Genomic DNA, 11,480 nt, shown 5'->3' with positions numbered 1-11,480 from the left:
TGTATGTTTTTTTTACAGCCAGGACTGTTTTGGCTCACTCACAGCTGTTTTCAGATAAGATGTTTATGAGAGCTGTTTCCTGTAAGCAAAACTTAAACCCCATCGACGTTACCTCCCACGCACCAACCGGCAAAGTAAATGACTAGCTAGTAAACATTGTGGAGCATTTAGCCGCTAAAGTGCGAGGTATTTTAATCCAGAGTTCTTGCACACCTAAAGGTTGAATATTGGACGTAAGTTTGGACAGGTGGACACAAACATGACTGTTACATTTCCCGATGTGTGCCAGGGGATGAGGAGAAGTATCGAATGAAAAAAGTGTTCCGATAGGAAAGGAAGATAAGGAGGCAAAGCAAAAGTGTGAGAAAAACCAATGATTTTTATTATCAAACGTAAAAAAGAACAACAAAAAGCTCTGGCTTCTAAACAACCAGGGTTAACAACCAAAGAACAAAATGGAACCTCAGACAAAGTCTGAAAAACCGCCCTCCTTCACGCAAGGAGTATCACACGTGTGGGAAACACGCTGCCACATTCTGGCCCACCCGCTCGACTCAGCCCTTGTCCTCCCATATGTCATCTCCGGACAATCTGCGAAATAGATCCACCTGCGCGCAGCTCATCCTCGACACTGGAGGAGGCGCAACACCTGGAGGGAGAGAGAGCAGCAGCACCACCAGACAACCACCGGGGTCGTAACAATGACTCTAAGTGAATAATAACATTGCTATGTATGGATGTATAAACAGAACTGTTTGCTAACAAGCTTGCCAAGAAAGTGATAATGAATTAGTGGCCAGTTCCTTACGAACACCATACTAATACCGGCTAGGGCCTCCCTTTGCTCTCAGAACAACCTCAAGTCTTCATGGCATGGATTCCACAACATGTTTCTTTGAGATTGTGGTCCATGCTGACATGACTGCAACACATCCTTTATGCAGATTTGTGAGATGCACATTCATGCTGCCAATCTCCTGTTTTACCACATCCCAAAGGTTTTCTACTGGATTCAGGCCTGGAGGCTGGGGAGGTCACTGAAGTTCACTGAACTTTCATGAAATCAGTTTGAGACGACTTTTGCTTTGTGGCATGGTGCATTACACTGCTAGAAGTAGCCATTAGAAGAATGCAAATTGTGGCTATAAAGGGATGTACATGGTCAACAGCAAGGCTCAAACAGGCTTCATTGGTTTTAAGGGGCCCGAAGTGTGTCGAGAAAACATTACACCATCACCAGCCTTGATGGTTGACACACTGCAGATTGGGTCCATGATTTCATGCTTTTTAATACCAAACTCTGATCCTACCATCTGTGTGCCTCAGCAGAAATCCATTTTCATCAGACCAGGATATGATTTTTCAGTCTTTAACTGTCCAAGGTTTGGTGTTTCTGTTCTTGGCTGACAGGAGTGGAACCCACCATGGTCTTCTGCTGTTGTAGCCCATCCACCTCAAGGTTGTTGTCCATTCTTAGATGCTTTTCTGCTCATCACAGTTGTAAAGAGTTGTCATCTGAGTTACTGTAGCCTTCCTGCCCAAACCAGTCTGATCATTCTCCCCTGACCTCTCACATCCGCTGGATTGTTTTTTGCACCATTCAGGGTAAAAACTCTTCATGTTGTGAATGAAAATCCCAAGATTACATCAAAAACAACATATGGACATGTTAACAAGGTTAAAAACTTGATTTTCATCGGAGGGGGTCTTTAAGAGGTGCATATTCCCTTATTGATATGTCCTTTAGGTACTGAAAACGTTTGGGCTGACAACACTCAGATGAAACCCATTTGCAGTTGAGGGTGGCAGCAAGAGGAAGTACTGAAATATGAATATTGTTTCAGAATATTACTTCCTTTTTTCAGTAAGGGTGTTTTGAGTTTCACAAAAAGTATTCGTGACCAAAGTCACATCTGTGCTTTGACAGGAAGCCTTGTTGAGGGATCTAATCTTTAACCACTGTCCCAGATTAATTTCCTATTAGGGCAGTCCAATCACAGTTCTGAAAGACTGTGGCCATCTTTACTTCCGTTTGCCTCCTTTCATGAATGTTGTGAGGGTGAGAAGGTAGTGACGAGAGTGTATCATGCACTTATGATAATAAATATTCATCTCATGAACTTGCTCTAAGATCTGGATTAACTTCTAATATATGAATTTTTGCAGCAGTGGAAAATACATTCAGTATCATGTGTTTCTTCCACAGTCTTTGGTAGCCAATGTAGGTTGGCTGAAAGGCCTTTGTAGCAAATCCTGACTGGGTTCCTGGTTGTAGTCATATTCTTGAAACCCCAGTAATTATTCTCCAGCTGTATTGGCAGATGAAATCTGTAGGGGATTTCTCCTAAATGAAGAGTAATGAGCACTTTATCAGCACTGCTCAGTCCGCACAGTGGGTGATTAAGTAGCTCCTTCGGAGGCTTCTGGCTGAATTGTTAAAAAGCAGATATGAGGAATCTGGAGGCAATTTGCACAAATTAAAAGGGAACAAAATAAAATGACAGATGTAGCGCAAGATTTTATTATTCATGTTTTTTTTCATCTAAACCAGACAAACGAATTCAATCATATCAGCAATGCTTTTATTCCCCACACTGGCATTACAGTGACTTTTATTTTTTTATCCTCCTTCAGGTCAATTGTTTTCAGTTCGCCAACTGGGAATGGGTAGATTGCGTGATGGGAGGAGAAAATCAAGGATGAAGGAAGGATTAGATTGGTAAAGCAGACAAAGTATAGTCAGTATAGAGCTCTGGAGACTGAGGGTCTCGCACACAGACAGGAAGACAAATTGCATCCAAACCTCCTTCGACTGATACACCGTCCGACTCTTTCACCCTGCATCATTTTATGAAATCTCCCTTAGAAGAGATGCTGTACTCACTGTGGTTCAGTTATTGGTTTCTGTTGGGTTTTGATTATGTTGTCTAGCAAGGCTTTGTGGCCATGGAGCTGAAATTGACAAAAAATGTTGAGCAATCCTGGCAGTGCCACATGAAATGTCCAATCTTAAGATAAATGTTGAGTAAATGCTGAAGAACAAGAGTAACCGAGTAAAAGAAGCTGAGAATTACAAAAATTACAAAATATGATTAAAACCACGGCCTAACAGGGACCAGTGTTCCTGGTTAGATGCTAACTGACAGAGGATGTTGAATGAAGCTGAGTAAAGTTTTGTTTGAAATGTCTCAATGGGTCTTGGGTCATTTGTACTTTGAAGTTCTTTTCTGTCTGCATGTGTGTGTGTTGCTGAAAAGCCAGATGTCAGAGTTTTCAATAAACATTTAAACATCCAGTGATGAAAAAGACTAACTGTACAATCACATCATAATCATCAATATCAATTTAGGTAATTTTAATGAGTCTGTTTGTGTTTTACAGAATTTTCCCTGTTTCTAAATCTGACCTTTGGCATGACTGTGTTTGGTATTATGTAATGCTGTTATCTGGTCATAGCAAGTCCGGGAAGTCATTTTGAAATCTGGTCTCTAAACAAATATTGTGGATGACATTCTGTGATAACAAACATGGAAGAGATACTGCGGAATGCAACAAGATTTGCTGGAATGTCACACATGAAATAAACAAATTAAAATTTGACACTAAAACCTGAAGGCACCAAAGTCCTAGTATCATCTTTGATCAGGAAACCAACAGCTGTCACATTGTTTACTTGGTGATAAATTTGAGTGGTTGATGTGCGTTTACTTAATGTATATGGTTTGTTCTGAGGGGTCATGTCACAATGCAGAGATGAAATAATTGTAAAATAAATAATCATTATACAACTATTATTATTCAAACCTGTTTGTCCCTGACTTGTCTTTCTTGTCTGAACCCTGGTAAAAACTTTAGCCTTCTGTCCATGACCTCGAGAACTGCTTTTTGGGACTATGGATTTGTTGTTCCTGTGCTGCCTAAATCAGCCAGAGCGTCCAGATCTGCCAGGAAGATTTCTAACAGTTTTTTTAACATATTTCTAACAGTGAACACTTTTTTTTGTTTTGATTAAGCTGCCAACCCCATTTTCTACCTTGTTAAAAATAAAGTTCTCTACAAACTATCTTTGTTGTACTGTGTGCTAATTTTGGGTTCCTAAAACAACCGTTGCAATAAGGTATAGAATATCATAAAGACATCATAATAAGGTGAAGCAAAAAACGTCATTAAAACTTCATAGTATAGTAAGGTGCAACATTTCATTAAAAAGTCATATTGTAGTAAGGCAAAAAATGTCAAAAATCCTCACGGTATACTATGGCATGAAAACGTCATAGTATAATGAGGCACAAAAATGTGAAATGATGTCATAGTATCGTATGGCAAAAAAACCCCCAAAAAACGTTGTAGTATAGTAAAGCATAAAAATGTCAAAAATCGTCACATAGTAAGGCATAAAAAAATCATAGTATATTGAGGAAAAAAAATTCAAAAAACAGTATGGTATAATAAGGAAAAAAATATCAAAAAGTGTCATAGTATAATAAGGCATAAAAATGTAAAAAATCGTCAAATGTCAAAAAAACGTCATAGTATAGTCAAGCTTCAAAATCATCATAGTATAATGAGGCAAAAAAAGTTAAAAAAAAAGTCACAGTATAGTAAGGCATAAAAACGTCATAGTTTGGTAAGTTAAAAAAAGGCAAAAAATAAAGAATGTCTTAGTGTAGTAAGGCAAAAAAATGTCATAGTATTGTAAGGCATAAAAACGTCATAGTATATTAAGGCAAAAAATACCAAAAGGTATCATAGTATAGTAAGGCATAAAAACATCAAAAATCTTCATAGTATAGTGAGGCCAAAAATGTCAAAAATTGTCACGATATAGAAAGGCATAAAAAAACCCCAAAAATCATAGTATAGTAAGGCAAAAATTGTCATAGTATAGTCAGGCATAAAAATGTCAAAAAATTTCAATGTACAATAAGGCAAAAAAAAGTCATAGTATAGTAAGGCAAAAAAATGTCAAAATACGTCATAGTATAGTAAGGCAAAAAAAAGTCATAGTATAGTAAGGCAAAAAAAATTCAAATAACGTCACAGTATAATAAGGCAAAAAATGTAAAAAAAACCCCATCATTTGATAGTAAGGCAAAAATCGTCATAGTATAATAAGGCATAAAAATTTCAAAAAAACATCATTATATAGTTGGGCATAAAACTTGTCCAAAAACGTCATAGTATATTAAGACCAAAAAATCATCATAGTATAGTGAGGCAAAAAAGTCAAAAAATGTTACAGTATAGTAAGGCATAAAAACGTCATAGTATATTAAGGCAAAAAATACCAAAAAGGGTCATAGTATTGTAAGGCATAAAAACATCAAAAATCGTCATAGTATAGTAAGGCCAAAAATGTCAAAAAACGTCACAATATAGTAAGGCAGCAAAATGTCAAAAAACTTCACAATATAGTAAGGCAGCAAAATGTCAAAAATTGTCACGATATAGTGAGATATAAAAACATCATATTATAGTAAGGCAAAAAAAGGCAAAAAAATGTCATTGTATAGTAAGGCATAAAAACGTCATAGTATAGTAAGTTAAAAAAAGGCAAAAAATGTCATTGTATAGTAAGGCATAAAAACGTCATAGTATATTAAGACAAAAAATACCAAAAAGTATCATAGTATAATAAGGCATAAAAACGTCAAAAATTGTCATAGTTTAGTAAGGCAAAAATCGTCATAGTATAGTAAGTCAAAAAACGTTATAGTATAGTCAGGCATAAAAATGTCAAAAAACATTAATGTATAGTAAGGCCGAAATCTTCATAGTATAATAAGTCATAAAAATTTCAAAAAAACTTAATTATACCTTTGGGCATAAAAATGTCCAAAAATGTCATAGTTTAGTAAGTCAAAAAACGTCATAGTATAGTAAGGCCAAAAATGTCAAAAAACATCACAATATAGTGAGGCATAAAAACATCATAGTATAGTAAAGCAAAAAAATATAAAAAAACGTCATAGTATAGTAAGGCAAAAAAAAGTCATAGTATAGTAAGGCAAAAGAAGTGTGAAAAAACGTCACAGTGTAATAAGGAAAAAAATGTAAAAAAAACTTCATTATATAGTTTGGCATAAAAAATGTCAAAAAACGTCATAGTATTGTAAGGCATAAAATTGTCAAAAAACGTCATAGTATAGTAAGGCAAAAAAACGTTCTAATATTGTAAGGCATAAAGATGTCTTAGTATAGTAAGGCAAAAAAACGTCATAGTATAGTAAGGCAAAAAATGTCAAAAATCGTCACAGTATAGTAAGGCATGAAAAACTTCATAGTATAGTAAGGCAAAAAAAAGTCATAGTATAATAAGGCATAAAAATTTCAAGAAAACTTCATTATATAGTAGGGCATAAAAAATGTCAAAAAACGTCATAGTGTTCTAAGGCATAAAAACGTCATAGTATATTAAGGCAAAACATACCAAAAAGTGTCATAGTATTGTAAGGCATAAAAACATCAAAAATTGTCATAGTATAGTAAGGCCAAAAATGGCAAAAAACTTCACAATATAGTAAGGCAGCAAAATGTCAAAAATTGTCACGATATAGTGAGGCATAAAAACATCGTAGTATAGTAAGGCAAAAAAAAGGCAAAAAATTTCATTGTATAGTAAGGCATAAAAACGTCATAGTATAGTAAGTTAAAAAAAGGCGAAAAATGTCATTGTATAGTAAGGCATAAAAACGTCATAGTATATTAAGACAAAAAATACCAAAAAGTATCATAGTATAATAAGGCATAAAAACGTCAAAAATTGTCATAGTTTAGTAAGGCAAAAATCGTCATAGTATAGTAAGTCAAAAAACGTCATAGTATAGTCAGGCATAAAAATGTCAAAAAACATCATAGTATAGTAAGGCCAAAAATGTCAAAAAAATGTCACAATATAGTAAGGCAACAAAATGTCAAAAATTGTCACGATATAGTGAGATATAAAAACATCATATTATAGTAAGGCAAAAAAAGGCAAAAAAAACATCATAGTATTGTAAGGCATAAAATTCTCATAGTATAGTAAGGAAAAAAACGTCATAGTATAGTAAGGCAAAAAAAAGGTCAAAAAACGTCACAGTATAGTAAGGTAAAAAACAAGTCATAGTATAGTAAGGCAAAAGAAATGTCAAAAAGGTCACAGTATAATAAGGCAAAAAATGTAAAAAATAACGTCATTATATAGTTGGGCATAAAAAATGTCAAAAAACGTCATAGTATTGTAAGGCATAAAATTGTCAAAAAATGTTATAATATTGTAAGACATAAAGATGTCTTAGTATAGTAAGGCATAAAAACGTCATAGTATAGTAAGGCAAAAAAAAGTCATAGTATAATAAGGCATAAGAAATTTAAAAAAAACTTCATTATATAGTTGGGCATAAAAAATGTCAAAAAACGTCATAGTATAGTAAGGCAAAAAAAAATGTCAAAAAACGTTATAATATTGTAAGGCATAAAGATGTCTTAGTTTAATAAGGCAAAAATCGTCATAGTATAGTAAGTCAAAAAACGTCATAGTATAGTCAGGCATAAAAATGTCAAAAAACATCAATGTCTAGTAAGGCAAAAATATTCATAGTATAATAAGGCATAAAAATTTCAAAAAAACTTCATTATATAGTTGGGCATAAAAATGTCTAAAAATGTCATAGTATAGTAAGTCAAAAAACGTCATAGTATAGTAAGGCAAAAGAAAAGTCAAAAAACGTTATAATATTGTAAGGCATAAAAACGTCATAGTATAGTAAGGCAAAAAAAATGTCAAAAAACGTTATAATATTGTAAGGCATAAAGATGTCTTAGTATAGTAAGGCAAAAAAACGTCATAGTATTGTAAGGCATAAAAACGTCATAGTATAGTAAGGCAAAAAAAATGTCAAAAAATGTTATAATATTGTAAGGCATAAAAACGTCATAGTATAGTAAGGCAAAAAGAATGTCAAAAAACGTTATAATATTGTAAGGCATAAAGATGTCTTAGTATAGTAAGGCAAAAAAACGTCATAGTATAGCAAGGCATAAAAACGCCATAGTATAGTAAGGCAAAAAATGTGAAAAATCGTCATGGTATAGTAAGGCAAAAAAATGTCAAAAAACGTCAAGACAAAGAAAAGTCAGTATAGTAAGGCAAAAAAAAGTCATAGTATAGCAAGGCAAAAAAAATTCAAAAAAAGTCATTATAGTTAGGCAAAAAAATGTCAAAAACCGTCATAGTGTAGTAAGGCAAAAAAAAAGTCAGTATAGTAAGGCAAAAAAAGTCATAGTATATCAAGGCAAAAAAATTTCATAAACCGTCATAGTATAGTAAGGCAAAAAAAAAGTCAAAAACCATCATAGTATTGTATGGCAAAGAATTTTAAAAAAAAGTCATTGTATATTAAGGCAAAAAAAGTCATAGTATAATAAGGCCAAAAAAATATAAAAAACCATCATAGTATTGTAAGGCAAAAAATGAAAAAAAAAGTCATTGTATAGTAAGGCAAAAAACGTCATAGTACAGTAAGGCATAAAAAAGTCAGTATAGTAAGGCAAAAAAAAAGTCAAGAAACGTCATAGTATAGTTAGGAAAAAAAATGTCAAAAACCGTCATAGTATAGTAAGGCAAAAAAAAGTCAGTATAGTAAGGTAAAAAAAAGTCATAGTATAATAAGGCAAAAAAATGTCAAAAACCATCATAGTATTGTATGGCAAAGAATTTTTAAAAAAAGTCATTGTATAGTAAGGCAAAAAACGTCATAATATAGTAAGGCATAAAAACGTCATAGTATAGTAAGGCAAAAAATGTCAAAAATCATCACAGTATATTAAGGCATGAAAATGTCAAAAAACGTCATAGTATAATAAGGCGAAAAAAATGTCAAAAAATGTCATAGCATAGAAAGGCAAAAAAAAGTCAGTATAGTAAGGCAAAAAAAAGTCATAGTATATCAAGGCAAAAAAAAAGGTCAAAAACCGTCACAGTATAATAAGGCAAAAAAAATCAGTATAGTAAGGTAAAAAAAAGTCATAGTATAATCAGGCAAAAAAATGTCAAAAACCATCATAGTATTGTAAGGCAAAACATGAAAAAAAAAGTCATTGTAAAGTAAGGCAAAAAATGTGAAAAATCGTCACAGTATAGTAAGGCAAAAAATGTGAAAAATCGTCACGGTATAGTAAGGCAAAAAAAAGTCAAAAAACGTCAAGGCAAAAAAAAGTCAGTATAGTAAGACAAAAAAATTCATAGTATAGCAAGGCAAAAAAATGTCAAAAAATGTCATATTATAGTTAGGCAAAAAAATGTCATAAACCGTCATAGTGTAGTAAGGCAAAATAAAGTCAGTATAGTAAGGCAAAAAAAAAGTCATAGTATAATAAGGCAAAAAAATGTCAAAAACCATCATAGAATAGTAAGGCAAAAAACGTCATAGTACAGTAAGGCATAAAAAAGTCAGTATAGTAAGGTAAAAAAAAAGTCATAGTATAATAAGGCAAAAAAAATGTCAAAAACCAACATAGTATTGTAAGGCAAAAAAAAAAAAAAAAAAAGTAATTGTAAAGTAAGGCAAAAAACGTCATAGTATAGCAAGGCATAAAAACGCCATAGTATAGTAAGGCAAAAAATGGGAAAAATCGTCACGGTATAGTAAGGTAAAAAAATGTCAAAAAACGTCAAGACAAAAAAAAGTCAGTATAGTAAGGCAAAAAAAAGTCATAGTATAGCAAGGCAAAAAATGTCAAAAATCGTCACAGTATATTAAGGCATGAAAATGTGAAAAAACTTCATAGTATAGTAAGGCAAATAAAAGTCATTGTATAGTAGGGCATAAAAATTTCAAAAAACTTCATTGTATTGTAGGGCATAAAAACGTCATAGTATAGTAAGGCAAAAAAATGTTATAGTATTGTAAGTCTTGAACATGTCATAGTATAGTAAGGTAGGCCAAGGCCAGGATTTGAACTCACAACCTTCTGGTTGAAAGGCAAAAGCTTTGACCACTGCACCACCAATATAGCCTTGAAAGAGTGTATTGTAGTAAGTGATAAAAACGTCATAGTATAGTAAGGCAAAAAAAAGTGTCAAAAAACGTTATAATATTGTAAGGCATAAAGATGTCTTAGTATAGTAAGGCAAAAAAACATCATAGTATAGTAAAGCAAAAAAATATGAAAAAACGTTATAGTATTGTAAGTCATGAAGATGTCATTGTATAGTAAGGCAAAAAAAACGTCATAGGTATAGTAAGGTAAAAAAAAAAAAATCAAAAATCGTCATAGTATAGTAAGGCATAAAAACGTCATAGTATAGTAAGGCAAAAAAATGTCAAAAAACATCCTTGTATAGTAAGGCAAAAAATTTCATAACGTTTCATAGTATAGTAAGGTATGCCAAGACCAGGATTTGAACCCACAACCTTCTCAATGAAGGGAAAGAGCTTTCACCACTGAAGCACCAATACACCCTTGAAAGAACATATTAGTAGTAAGGCGTGAAAACGTCATATTATAGTAAGGTAAAAAAAAGTCATAGTATAATAAGGCAAAAAAATGTCAAAAACCATCTTAGTATTGTAAGGCAAAACATGAAAAAAAAAGTCATTGTAAAGTAAGGCAAAAAATGTGAAAAATCGTCACAGTATAGTAAGGCAAAAAATGTGAAAAATCGTCACGGTATAGTAAGGCAAAAAAAAGTCAAAAAACGTCAAGGCAAAAAAAAGTCAGTATAGTAAGACAAAAAAATTCATAGTATAGCAAGGCAAAAAAATGTCAAAAAATGTCATATTATAGTTAGGCAAAAAAATGTCATAAACCGTCATAGTGTAGTAAGGCAAAATAAAGTCAGTATAGTAAGGCAAAAAAAAAGTCATAGTATAATAAGGCAAAAAAATGTCAAAAACCATCATAGAATAGTAAGGCAAAAAACGTCATAGTACAGTAAGGCATAAAAAAGTCAGTATAGTAAGGTAAAAAAAAAGTCATAGTATAATAAGGCAAAAAAAATGTCAAAAACCAACATAGTATTGTAAGGCAAAAAAAAAAAAAAAAAAAGTAATTGTAAAGTAAGGCAAAAAACGTCATAGTATAGCAAGGCATAAAAACGCCATAGTATAGTAAGGCAAAAAATGGGAAAAATCGTCACGGTATAGTAAGGTAAAAAAATGTCAAAAAACGTCAAGACAAAAAAAAGTCAGTATAGTAAGGCAAAAAAAAGTCATAGTATAGCAAGGCAAAAAATGTCAAAAATCGTCACAGTATATTAAGGCATGAAAATGTGAAAAAACTTCATAGTATAGTAAGGCAAATAAAAGTCATAGTATAATAAGGCATAAAAATTTCAAAAAAACTTCATTATATAGTAGGGCATAAAAAATGTCAAAAAACGTCATAGTATAATAAGGCAAAAAAATGTTATAGTATTGTAAGTCTTGAAAATGTCATAGTATAGTAAGGTAGGCCAAGGCCAGGATTTGAACTCACAACCTTCTGGTTGAAAGGCA

At 32.5% G+C, this 11,480-nt stretch overlaps 1 long non-coding RNA gene across 1 annotated transcript; it reads right to left on the bottom strand.

Moving 5' to 3' along the window:
• Window positions 1–2,498: 2,498 nt before the first annotated feature.
• Window positions 2,499–5,863, bottom strand: LOC147817900 (uncharacterized). The gene is made up of 2 exons (XR_015438532.1): window positions 2,885–5,863; window positions 2,499–2,657 (listed from the first exon to the last, which is right to left on the bottom strand). It is a non-coding gene; the product is annotated as an uncharacterized LOC147817900 (long non-coding RNA).
• Between the last annotated feature and the right edge of the window lie 5,617 nt (window positions 5,864–11,480).

Source organism: Seriola lalandi, unplaced genomic scaffold (assembly GCF_002814215.2).
Source record: "Seriola lalandi dorsalis isolate HSWRI2012SDOR001 ecotype SW California unplaced genomic scaffold, Sedor1 jcf7180002054857, whole genome shotgun sequence".
NCBI lineage: Eukaryota > Metazoa > Chordata > Actinopteri > Carangiformes > Carangidae > Seriola > Seriola lalandi.
Note: the sequence above shows the minus strand (reverse complement) of the source record. Positions and strands in the feature narration are given on the sequence as shown.